Source organism: Zalophus californianus, chromosome 7 (assembly GCF_009762305.2).
Source record: "Zalophus californianus isolate mZalCal1 chromosome 7, mZalCal1.pri.v2, whole genome shotgun sequence".
In the NCBI taxonomy this organism is placed as follows: domain Eukaryota; kingdom Metazoa; phylum Chordata; class Mammalia; order Carnivora; family Otariidae; genus Zalophus; species Zalophus californianus.
In genome coordinates, this window is record NC_045601.1 from 47272528 (window position 1) to 47286980 (window position 14453).

The following is a 14453-nucleotide window of genomic DNA, read 5'->3' on the forward strand; positions in this document are numbered from 1 at the left end:
AGCATGAAAGGAACATTATAAAATAATCATGATTTCTCCATTATGACTGAGTTCTCAGCAAACTGTCATACATTCTTACACAAAAAGAATTCCAAACATTTTTTTTCCAAGTTGTATTTTCTTCATCTTATTTGAACCAGCAGAAAGAGTTTACATCTACTTGTCTTTCATGGCCAATGCCTTTCATGGGCTTTTCAGTGGGATGTTTGTGCTACCTGCTCACTCCATGGCTGGCTTCTCATGTACCTTATGCAATAATATAATTTTCTTATCATTTCATTTGATATCATCCTTTATGGCTACCAAATTGTTCTTTATGGATATTTTGTATTATTAAATTTTCTTAGGAAATATATTTGTAAACAGGCTATTTGATTAATGAGTATAACAATTATTACAGTTCTTGCCTAGGTATCTATTGGGTTAATAACTGAGTATCAATTTGACGAATTGTGTTCTAATTTATATTTTTCCTCAAGAGGCCTTATTTGTGGACATTCTGCTAACTTGCATTCCATTTAAAACTCTAAAAACTGGTCTTCTAAAAATTTGGCACTGTAAGAAATATTTTTAAAGCAATATATGTACTGCTAAATTAGGATAGGAACAATTGAGAATAAAAGGTAATCTCATTGCCACGACTGCTATGAATTACATGGCATAAAAATCAGTAGGCACATGGGAGAAATAAAGACAAGTATCATTAGTTGACACAGATAACAGTAAAGAAGTTAACCTCAATTCTCCATGGTAATATAATCATCCATTACATTTTGAGGTAGAATCTTCACACTATACATCGCATTTGTTAATTTTTTTCTTTTTATTTTAAGAATATTTTAGCATTTCCAAAAAATACCATTTTCACTTAACATTGATAAAACATTAAAGCAATTCACTGTAATTCTTCTGATTGCTCCTAATCAAATACTCAATCTTCTTATAACTTTACAAAAGTGAAAATCGAGAAAAATTTCAACTTTCACTTTCCAAATATTTTCTCCCAGGTTGCTCTCCACACCACCACACCTCTCCAAATAACTCTTAGAGGGGTAAAAAAAAAAAGAAGAAGAAGAAGAAAAAGTAAAAGAAAGGAAAAGAAAAGAAAAGAAAAGAAAAAAGAAAAGAAAAGAAAAAAAGAAAACTTACATGGAATTTATTGTTCATTTGGATGCCTAGCGAAATGCCAACTGAATTCCTTTGTTCAGATATTGTTTCACTGTCAATTGTTTATCTATCGAACACACTTGAAAGCAGAACAATGTATTTTAGCTCTCTTTTTGCTCCATAACTGACCTTATATTCATCTAATGAAACCATACCCTCACCCCCAAGCCGTCAGTCCAACATTAATAAGCATTTATATCTAACTAGGTCTTCAAAATGTCTTCATGCACTGCCCCAATTGTGTTTCAAAAGCTCAGGCTTTATGCTTTGGACTCTCAGACTGTAAACTAAAGAAGGGTATTTAAAAGGGTCCTGTCAGCTTGTCTGGTCTTACTTCTGATTTGCCTTAAAATTGCTGTAATTGAAAGGGAAACTGTTAGATGCACCATAACCCTCCCATCTTTTTGTAATTTATGAGGGAGAGATGAAAATAGTGTAAAAAATTATTTCCATCCTAGAAAGTAGCAAACACTTAACCTAGTTTTTATCTAGATAAGAGACTGTTTGTATACTGAAAACTGTCATCCTGTTTCTTTCTGAAAAAGTTAATAATCTAATCATTCCTTCCAGTTTTCTCTTTATTCTAGTGTTCACATATTATTGGATAGAATTGCTTTCTGAAAAAAATACAATTCACAAATTTACAGGCAAAAATAACCAGATTGATAACCCTGTATCTCCTTGTAGTCACTTATTTTATCCAAAAAGATTTGGCTCTACCTTTCATGTTTTTTTTTTTTTTTTTTGGATAATAATAAATTACACAAAATACATAGATTAATTACCAAAGAAATTATGACTCAAAAGATGGAGTCCATGCATTTTTAGGTGGGAAGAAAGGACAACAAACAAAAATAAGCTGAAATCACAAATTCTGATTATGTAGAAAGGGAGAAAATAAAGATGGGAAGGGAGAAGAAAGGGAAGGAGTGGGAGAGTGGAAAGTTAGAGAAATCAGAGAAATAAATATAGTACTCAGAGAAAAGTGAAGCCATGGTGTGCTTTCTTCTCTAAGCCCAACAGAAGCCTGGAGTCAATCAGAAGTCAGCAACTCTGTATCTTCAGTCTCACCAGAGCTTAGATAGGAAGTTCACACAAACAAGAAACATTAACTCAACCAAGTCCTGTGGTTCACCATCTAGGTGACCAGCCCACAGTAGGGGAGTGGTAATTTGATTCATTTAAACTCTTATCTAATTTCCCTAATTGATCCTTAAGTACAGACTAAACTTTCTTTTGGGACATATTCTCTGAAGTCTTCCCCCCAACCCCCACAGAAAGCAACAATAAAAGCGTGCTTAATACTTAGCAAAGACAGCTGAATGAAGCAATATACAGAGGATGTTTCAAGACCTTACAGATAATACATTCCTACTAGTCTACACTGTTTTGGTTCCCATTGTTTGATTTTTACTGCTTCTGCTTATTCACACATAATTGCAGTGTAATGATATTAAACACTCAGGAAGGTTGTAAGAAACATCCTTAGATAACTCAGTGTATAAAGAAATGCTGTTGAGGAATGAGTTTCAATATATTAATATAAATTCTTATCATGACCCATGGGAAAAACATGTTCAGTATCAGTAGCAGCAATAGTACTTTTCCTAGGTAATAATTTTCATCCTTTGGATTCTGAGAATCATGTAACTTTTATATTTTTCAATTTATTTTGGATACTACGAACACTAAACCAAATTGGTATCTTACAAATAGCAAATGCACAAGACATAATGGCACATTTTTGGGTAATAATCTCAGTACTGGCTTCAGTAATTCAATATTGAGCTAACTTTCGTGGTTGCCAAGCTTATTATACAGCTGAGTTGAATATAAATTGGAGGAAATAAAGGCATTGATTAGAGAAAGCAGAAAGGTAAGGTGAAAATGAGATATTTTGGCTGAATGATTCTGGCCTAATCAGGTTCTGTTTTTGTTTTTTTTTTTTAAGATTTATTTATTTATTTGAGAGAGAGAAAGAGAGCATGTGAGCGGGGGGGGGCGGGGAGGGGGCACAGAAGGTGGGGGAGAGAAAGAATCATCAAGCAGACTCCCCACTGATGGTGAAGCCAGACACAGGGTTCAATCCCAGGACCCCAAGATCATGACCTGAGCTGAAATCAAGAGTCGGCCACTTAACCGATTGAACTACCCAGGCGCACCATGTTCTCAGTGTTTAAAACTTATCTTTATTCTGATCCATTTTAAACCAGTTTAGAGAATCAAAATATGCTTTTACATAGTTAGAAATGTGTATGGCTGAAAGTAACAAAAAGTTATATAAACATGGACTTTCAAAAAATAAGCAATTTTTCTTATGCAATATCAAGTTCAGGGTTATCTGGTACAACTATTTCAGGAAGACTTAATACTGTGGAATCATTTGTCTTCCTGACTGACAATTTTTATGAGGTTTCAGAATGATTACTTGATTCCAGGTATGAAATCTAAATTTTAGACAGAAGAAAAAAACAAAGACAAAAAAAGATGCCTTCTATAGGGACTTCTTTCCGGTGACCAGAATGGGGCCATTAAGCCACCTATAGATGCAAAAAGAAGCTGGGAAATAAAGTATTTTGAATGTGTATCTCCACGAAGATAAAGGAGAAGAGAATTAGACTGGGTATTGAATGTGCAAAAAAAGGTACATGTTATATTTTACGTTTATATTATTATAAGATACTTATTATTTGGGTGATTCTTGACATGTACCATTTTTAAGTCTTAAATTTCTTCCTATCTGTAAAAGGATAATAATGTCTACTTTGAATAAATCTTGTGACTATTAAATGAATAATAATATTTGAAGGTGCCTGGTATATAATACAACCTTAATAAATGTATTCAAGCAGAGACTGAGACTATTCATTTAAAAATAAAATAAGTCAAAATTAGAAGGAGACAAACCATAAGATTCTCTTAACCATAGGAAACAAAGTGAGGGTTGCTGGAGGGGACGTGGGTGGGGGGATGAGGTAACTGGGCATTATGGAGGACATGTGATGTAATGAGCATTTGGTGTCACATGCAACAGATGAATAACTGAACTCTACAACTGAAACTAATGATACACTATATGTTAACTAATTAAATTTAAATAAAGTAAGTTTAAAAATAAAATAGTTGATTTTATAGAACAATTTCTAAAGCAAAGAAATCTGGGGGAAAAAGCATAGTCCAAAATACAAGCACTATTCTGTGCCATGTACAAAACTAAGTATTTTACACATTTCATGTGTTGTCAGTAATTTAAGAATTTAATATACTACAGTGTGCTTTTCTGGATAGTATGACTAATACATAATAAACTAAAATATGCTCACTTCATAAGAATTTAAAAAATCGGGTGCCTGGGTGGCTCAGTTGGTTAAGCGAGTGCCTTCGGCTCAGGTCATGATCTTGGAGTCCTGGGATCGAGCCCCACATCAGGCTTCCAGCTTGGCGGGAAGTCTGCTTCTACCTCTGACCCTCTCCCCTCTCATGCTGTTTCTCTCTCTCTCTCTTTCTCAAATAAATAAATAAATAAAATCTTAGGAAAAAAGAATTTAAAAATCAAGAAAAACACAAATTCATATTTGTGGATTCGCTGTTAACATTTAGGGAGTTAAATATAACAATGATACAATATTCCCTTTTTCCATTGTTATAGCTTCATCTCAGGAGTTGTAGAAAGCTGTGCCATGTCCCTCTGGGAAGAGAAGAAATTCTAAAGAGCACATCATGACACTGTGTTTCAGAAGAGAAAAATCGGTTCCTGAAAATATATCATGAAATCAATATATTTCCACAAGCGACCAGCTTAATCACCCAACCCTCCAGTGAAAAGAATTCCAATCGAAATGCTGTACTGCTTTTCTGTCTTCAAAACTCAGAGTCTGCTCAACAATACATTGACCATTTTATAGAAGTAAGTAGATCTGGAGAGCTGTGCATTGACTTGAAAGGAGAGCATTGCAAATCTAGCCAGAAGGCTGCATTGCCTGTGCTTGAAAGTAATCAATAAAAAAAAAAAAAACTGTATTCATAGTTCTATCTATTTATTTCTGTCAGATGTATTACGGTGATCCTTTACATTTGAAGAGTGGCATAAATATAACAAGAATAAATTTTCTACCAGATAATGGTGCTATCTGACTTCACACACACACACAAAAACTCTCAAAAGTTGCGATTTAGTGTTTTGTCAAAAATAAAAAAAAATCTTTTTCTACTAGAATAGATGCCAAGAAAACACCATGCAGCTTAGAGGGAGATAATACGTATATGAAATATTTAAAGTTCTCTTTCAAATAGCTCTTACTCAAGATTTCTTTCACTGTGTTCTAAGAAACTACTTATTAGAAACAGAAAATACCATTTCCCCACTTTTCCTTCTCAGAAAAACAGGTGAAAAAAATGACGATAATAGCACAGCTAAAAGTGAACTATCACAATTCGCCTGTGCACTTTGTAAAGCAGAAGTACCCTCATCGCATCATTCTTTCTGTGAGAGATGCACTCCCACCTCTTCCACATGACACACAAACAAACTAACAAAAAACCCAACCTGTTCTCATTTCTGAAATTGGTCCAGAACTATCACCTAGCTATTTTAGGTGAAAGACTCCCCTCTAGGAGAGTGACATATGGCTCACAATGTCCTCCATTTGGATCCATCCGATACAGATGATGATTGAGACAATAACTCTTGTTTCTTTATCAGAGTTGTGTCTCTTCACTCTGTCATACTTCTGTGTCATCGTGTACTGCTACCCAGCTGAGTCTATTTATTATTCTATCTATTTTAAATTAAGCCACAAAGTTTGTAGGTCTCTAACTCAAGGTTTAAGACTCAATCACATAAATAATAGTAAATGCTTTCAGTAATTTTTTACATTGGCTTATATTCAGTTTATACATTTTATCGGAGAGTTAACTTTTCATTTTTAATTCGTAACATCTTTGCACCAAATTAATGTGGACAAGCCCTTCAGAAAAAAACATGATGCATTACTTTTATTACAGATATCAGTTCTGACATGGTCCCAGCTTCTGACCTTGGGCAAGTTGCTTAACCTCTCTCTATGTCTTAGTCTCTTCAATAGTAAAAGTGGAAATAATGGTAGCATCATTTTTATATGAAATAATATTTGTTAAAAATAAGACAACAGGCCCTAAATTAAGTAGCTTATGTTAAGCCCGTGTCACCAAATTATGATCTAATTTAATTACAGTTTGGGGTCTCTCCGAAATGGAATCTTAAGCCAGCCAATCAGAAATCGCTAATCAGTGTTAGGTAAGTATTGGCCTGATAAACCCCTGCCATCCTCTACAGGGAAAGTGACCTTGAAATAACCAACTCACTTTCCACCTAGCACAACTTCCTTGTTCCTCCTTCCTTCTGCCTACCGAATCTCTTGCCTTGTGTAGTTTTCTGGCACTCCTGTCTATCTGCTGGATTGGATGCTGCCGATTTGTGAATTGCTGAATAAAGCCAATAAGATCTTTAAAATTTACTCAGTTGTTTTTTGCTTTTTAATATATTATATATCATCATTTTTGAAACATTATCATAGGTCTTATTAGGAGAGTATGGTCTTTAAATGTTTAATCCTATCATCAGAAGGGAAAAGAGCAGGAATCCTCCACAAGAAAGAGCAGTTATATCAAAGGCAGAAAAGCTTTATGTGGCTTATATATCAGAATTCTTTTTTTTATTCTTTTTTTATTTGATTATGTTATATTAATCACCATACATTACATCATTAGTTTTTGATGCAGTGTTCCATGATTCATTTTTTGCTTATAACACCCAGTGCTCCATTCAGTACGTGCCCTCTTTAATACCCATCACCAGGCTAACCCCTCTCCCTACCCCCCTCCCCTCTAGAACCCTCAGTTCGTTTCTCAGAGTCTATAGTCTCTCATGGTTCATCTCCCCCTCCGATTCCTCCCCTTCATTTTTCCCTTCCTGCTATCTTCTTCTTTTTTTTTTTTTTAACATAAAATCTATTATTTGTTTCAGAGGTACAGATCTGCGATTCAACAGTCTTGCACAATTCACAGCGCTCACCATAGCACATACCCTCCCCGATGTCTATCACCCAGCCACCCCATCCCTCCCACCCCCCACCACTCCAGCAACTCTCAGTTTGTTTCCTGAGATTAAGAATTCCTCATATCAGTGAGATCATATGATACATGTCTTTCTCTGATTGACTTATTTCGCTTAGCATAATACCCTCCGGTTCCATCTCAACTCTTTGCATCTGGTATAGGAGATGTATAGAGAGTTATGGACTAGATGAGAACAGTCAAGACCGGTTCAAGAGATGTTCAAGGATGAAATGATGGTGGACTTTAAGAGATTTGGTTTTGAGACTGCATGCAAAGAAAATTGACCAACGGATTTAAGTAGAGGTCGATATGACCATTTTTGTGTTGACAAAGATTTCTTAGAAGCGCATAAGACTGGAGACAGGAACGGCAATTCTTAAACCATTGCAATACAGATAACAGTACAGATGAGAAAATTAAATTGTTTCCAGAGGCACAAGGAACAGGGTGGGAGATGAGAATGGGAGGAGAGATTTTACAGGGCTACTTAGATGTAGGACACGAGTGAGGCAAAGGAACCTAGGGATAAATATCTCCAAAACCTGGGAGAACTTTATGCTGGAAGTTCAGATTTGGGAAACAAATCTGGATCAGCTTATGGGAGCTGCTGAGATCTACCAGAAAGAATATATAGAGTGAGACGAGAGGCCAAACGACAAAGCTAAGAGGAAGTATCTTGACCCTGTCTCTATTATTATTTACTTGTCCAATCCACAGAACAAACTGAATTGGGATAAATAGTAAATAATAATTAATCAGTAAACAAATAGTTTGACACATCTGCTGATAAGATAAAAGAAAAACTCTCATACTAGATATTTATAGGACTGTCTGCCTAACTTAGCCTTTTCTTTGAAGATCTCACCTCACTTCCTAACCACAGGGGCATTACTGGGATACCAGTCACCCTGCTTCTTTAGTTACAGCTGGCTGGTCCAGAGAGATCATCTGATGTGAAACACTTACTTCAACGCCAGGCATATTTTAAGCGTTCAGTTTATGATTCTGTAGAAATTCAGGAAATTAATAAAAAATACAACTACTGGTAACCAAACCAAACCAAGATCAGTTATTAAAAGTAGAAATTGTAAGGATAAAGTGATATGGCCAGAGAGCATGCCATCTGTAGATCTGGGACTTAAAATGCATGATGGAGGAAGACAGGGTTGCAGGAACTGAGGACCATTTCTAAGAGCTCTTTACCCAAAAAAGAGGAGAAAGGGGCTGAGGGAAAGTCTAGAGGAAGTCTGGGCTTCTCAAAAAAACTGGTGTGGTGCAAGTTCTGAAAGGCATGCGAAAACTGCCTCATCAAAAATAATGGAAATAGTTTCTGTTTAGGATGGAAAGTTTTAAGCAATGGTAAATTAACAAACCAAAAAGATAGATGAGCCACCACAGATCTGCCTTCAGAAAGCACAGGAAAACTTAGAGGCCTGAAAGAAATTGGAAAGATGATTTCAGCTGAAAGAAGTCAAGTTAAACAAACTAAGAATTTTATAACGACTGCTATATATGCATATGCAAATATGTGATTAAATATTAAAAATATTTATGAGAATATATTCTCATAAGAATATTCTCATAATAATATGAGAATTATTTAAAAAGCTAACAAAATATTTTCTTTGACAAAAATATTTGAAGACTACTACAGGAAGCTTATAAGTTATTGTCTTTTTTTAGTGGTTATTTAGTATTCTCTATTTTTAAAATTATCTTTTTCTGTAAGTTATATAATCATCGTGCTTTTGATGTTTAGAAATATTGTATTCAACTTAATACAAAACATCTCAAGTGAAAATAATAAAAAAACCAAAATATTGGTGTTAAATTCATTAAACATCCCAAAGAGAAAACACAAACCTATTTCATTAAAAAAAAAATTAATTAGTAGAATTCTCCTCTGAGTCTTACAGTTAGTAGACAATCTTTTCTAGACATCGAATGTAGAAGCTGTAAGCTTTTTTTTCATGATTCTTCATGGGAGAAGTACTTAATATTTGTAGCATGAGCACCCCAAAATCTTCCATGTGAGTCCAGTACACATGTAATCAAGAGAAAGGCCATCAAGGTAAATTCAATGTGCTGCACTTTTATATTTATTCTCTTTGTATCCCTACAGAAAGATCAAAACCTTGTATGGGTGTTAGAAATTATATTTACCAGAAAAATAGTTTTGAATAGTAAATGGAAGCCATCCATCTGTTCTGCTTGGCTTTTCTGTGGGCAAATATAACGCATATAGGAAAATAATTTACCAGAAAGCAGTTCAGAATGCTAGATGGAGGCAAAGATGAGGAAATCGAAGACAGTAATAAATCTTGTAATAGCATGTGTGTCCTAAAGAGTAGCACTCTGTTTGGGCAATGTGAAGGAGATGGGAAAGGTGGAGAGAATGATGAATCTACAGATGTGAGAGGTCAAATGAAATTTATTTCAGATATTTTTCACATCTGATATTTGACATATAATTGCCCCAATAAAATAAAAGTTGAACAGAAGAAAATAAATAAATAAATGTTATGAAACTATAATTTACATATCTAAAGTGAAATCAGATTTTAAAAATAATTTTAATGTAAGTTGAAAATCATCATCTGCTAGTTAAAAACAATCAGGGCTGCAAAATACTCCTATTGGGGAGTTCTACATTAGACAAGTTCATGAATGACCACTTACGTAGATTAGAATATTAATGGTGTCCCTAGAAACTGGCAATAATGTTTGAATGACCCCCCACATGGTTCTGAAAACACTGTTTATCGCCAATAGCTTATATTTAATCCTAGAATGATGAAAGACCACTTGGGAACAGATGGAAATCATCACCTGACATTAAAAATACTCAACAGGTATACTTTTATAGGAGCAAAATTTAATATATTTAACAAGTCATAAAATTTTATTTGTTAAAGAGCCAAAGAATAACAAGACCTTTGAATGATGTGATTTGGAATTTTAAGAATGTACTCTCTATTTCAATGATACCAGAATACATTGTTTAAAGTTAGAAACACAATATGAGTTTTCCTTTAAGCAGTGATAACATGCTTGCTCTCTATATAAAACAATCCATCTCTATTGATCTTTTGCCTTAATTCTCTAAATCCAATTTCCAAACCCACTAAAGCACAACTTTTATATTACAAGGTATGCAGAACTTCACTAGGCCTAAGATATATTTTTCTCCTTCTATTTCGACACACACACATGTACACGCACACACACAACTTAGACACAGATTACCATTCTCATCATTTCTCTTCCCCAGAATTTTCAATATATAAAAGTTGCATTGACCACCAAGCTGAGTGATTTAAGTACTTTTATTAGTAAATCGTGGGTATTTAACAAAATTGTTGTAGCAATTCATAAAGAAAACAAAGCTGTCAGTGGGCATACATCATTCTAATATGGCACCACTGAAAAAGAAGATGGGTTAGCTTGTTTTGTTTTGGGGAGTTAAAAGGGTAAGTTAATATATGCTGACAAAGAAAAATCAATAGCACATTGTGCACAAAAGAAGAATCAATCATCATTTCTATAGCCTCTATATTCATTATGACATGAATTTATTGAGGAAAACATTGCATTCAAATATGAATTGAGTTTGCCTCAAAAGTCACTAAGCTCATCAAAAGCATAATCAAGGCCCTTGCTATCAGAATCTTTCAGTGACCCCCAACAATAACATAGCAACCTGCGCACAGCGAATAGTGAATTAGTATATTCGGCTGGCTTCAACAGCATTTTGAGAATCATAAATCTTACTCTTCAAATGCCACAATAATAGACATTTCCTTCTGGTGTATCTTCACACATCAATTTTAATTTTATCAAGGGTTCTCTGCAAAATAGCTCCAGCATACACGGCCCTTAAGCTTATTTTTGCTACTTGCAGAGAAATATATGTGCAGGCTTTTGTGCCCATTCTCCATTTTTATTTTGTTTCTGTTTTTGTTTTGCAGTCATCCTTTCTCTGAAATAATTTCTTACCTCTGTAGTAGCACTTACTAATCAGAAATGTTTCACTTTTGGGGCACCTGGGTGGCTCAGATGGTTAAGCATCTGCTTTCAGCTCAGGTCATGATCCCAGGGTCCTGGGATCAAGCCCCACATCGGGCTCCCTGCTTGACGGGGAGCCTGCCTCTCCCTCTCCCTCTACTGTTCCCCCTGCTTGTGCTCTCTTGCTCTCTCTGTCAAATAAATAAATAAAATCTTAAGAAAAAAGGAATGTTTCACTTTCTTAAGAGCACATTTTACATATTTTTCTTCAGAATCCAACTGACATATTAATAAATAAATAAGTAAAAGTGGTGTGATGTGAGGATACAATTCCTGAAGTGAACAAAATTTTTCCGAAATTAAATATACCCAGAATAAAAAAGCTTTTTGAAGAAAAAGAATATATGTTCTATGTGCTTTATATATCTTTTGTGTGACTTTTATTTCCTGGGTCATACATAAAGGTGGAGAAATCAGAGATTCCGGTTAAAGCCCATAATCTCTTGGCTCACACTGAAGGTATAGTTCCTTGGTCCTGGCAAGTTCTCCTTTGGCTTTATGGAGCTAAGATCCATTTGGATATTGACTGGATGTATAAGAAACTCCCATAGGCTTTTCCTTCCTTATTAGAACTGTGGTAACAAATTAAACTGAGCTAACCAGCCACCCCCCTCAGCAACACCGTCTTTTTGAGCCTGTCTTCTCCTAAATTAATGTGACTTAGAACTACTCTGCCAACTCACCATCACTTCTAAGTGCTGTTCTGGCTCTCCGATAACAATAGATCACCCCCGCACCAGTCCGGTTACCACCAAGAAAACTTGAGTAACTGTTTCCACTGATTGGAAGAATGTTGTGCTGTCACATGGGAAACTGCCTTGCCTCAGGATGAGACGCTTCACCCAAAATAGTTTCTTCAAAATGGCTGCAACAGTTTCCAAAGAAATTGCAGAGCTAGCCCTCAAGTTAGAGGAGGGCATGCTGAATTACATATGTGGGTGTGGGCGCGAGCGCGCGCGCGCGCACACACACACACACACACACACACACACACACACACACACACACACACACACACACACACACACACCCCTACCCACATTTACAAAACAGAGAAGAAGCTTTTAATTAATAAGATGGGCCATAAGACAGGAAACAGAAATCCCAGTACAGGTGATGGAGGACCAGATCAAGCTGAGATACAAAAGAAAAGCCAGGCTGGAGCCAGACATCCCCTTAGCTGTAGTGCTGAACACCAGCCTTTAGGAAAAACCAGATACCCAACACAGAACACTAGCTAACCATAGCAGTTTGCATTCTCTTGCCCAGAACATACAAAATGTGAAAAAGAAAAAAAAAATGAGAGAAAGAATTTTCCTCTACATTTTCCTTTTTCCAAAGAGACTCCCACTGCAAGGACAAGCTGGTACCGTTCTGCTGCTGGGAGGTCCTCTCCAACTCTGCCGGCACCACACTGGTCCTACTATGGCTCCGTGGCCTAACTGTGACCCCTGCTGACTCACGATGCCCTTTAGGCTTCCAGTGTCCCTTCTGGCCCACTGCCTGAGGAGTTCTCGCTCCAAGCCCGTTGCCGATGTGCCTTAGAACTTAGATTCCTTCCATCACCCCAGATCATCTGCTAGTAGATTTTCCAATGATATAAAGCAATGACTGAAATGAGAGAAGAATCTTTGAAATCAGGGAAGTGACTTGTTAAATATACTATTTAAGGAATATTGTTTCACATTATTGAAGCTCAGTTATTATTATAAAAGAGCGTTGTTATGAGAATTAATGCAATAATATACATAAACCACTTATCTTATTGAAATTATTCAATATTTGGTAGTTCTTAGAATTAGTATTATTGTATAAGGCCAAGTTAATTAATATATCCAAGACCAGCTACTGTATCAAAATCTCCTAGGGGAGAGTTCTACGGTATTTTATTTCAGAATGCTTCAAAGGTAATTTTGAAGGGCAGCCAGGTTTGGGAACTTCTCCTTTGAGATACGATGCTATACTAATGTTTAACTGTGACTTGCCTGAGTTGAAGAATTAGACACAGAACTGCATGTCGTTCTCCAGATATGACACAAGAATATCACCTTCTGATGTGAAAATATTCTACAGATATTAATGGAGCCTATTTTGTGATAATTAAGAGGATCTTACTGTTTTTCCTTATGAAGTTGTTTGTTTGTTTTAATTAAGTCTCTATAATTCTGGGTTGTCCTGTTGATTTTGTTTTGCCAGAATTCAGACTTTGACTTTTTTTTTTACCTATTGTATCTCCTGTTGTTAATTCCTAGAAGTGGTCTGGAGATAAATCATGATTCCTAAATGTGTTGTTTGGCTCTTTCATTCAGCATGTATATGGAGAAAGTTGATAAGCACGCACCATTCATTTCTTCATCAAAATTGCTAATGATCATGTTTTGGTCAGAACAGAGGGTACAGTACATAGAAAGAGACGCAGTATCTGCTTACTTCCCCCAGTACCTCCCAGGCTGGAACACACCTAAAATATTCTTCTTCAGAATTTAAATATAATTTGTTTACAGAAACGAATGGAAAAGTCCAATTGTACATTTGTTCAATTATGGTCATAAATTTTTGTTAAGGTTGGAAAAGGCTGCTATGCTGCAAGTGGTGTTAACAGATATTGATAAGGAAATGTCCAGAGAACTATATCCTAGTTCAAAAACATTGAAAACGCAAGTGGTAATCTATTCTGGTATGATCCATTGAAATTAGGAAACTAAATCATGCCCCTTGCTCTTTGGGGTCACTGGAAATGCCACTACAGGGAAAGGAAACAGAAAGAAAAAACTTAAATTCATGGAATTTCAGTGTTGTAAATCACCTTGGGTTGGAGACCAATTTCATCATTTTACAGGTGAGAGAACTGAAGAAATGACTTACTACAGATTGCATACCTAAATATTGGCAGAATTAATACTAGAATCCAGTCTTTTGACTCTTAGTCAATATCTTTTTTTTCACTATACTAGGTGATCAAACAAATCTTAGTGGATCTATGACAGTGAACAAATCAGTGGTAAATTTAAATCTATAACCAAGTATTTATTTGTTAACATTTGACAGTGTCCTAAAATATATTATATCTATTATCCAACTTTATTTAAATTCCTATCTTAAAGATACCCAGAATCACAGTAGAA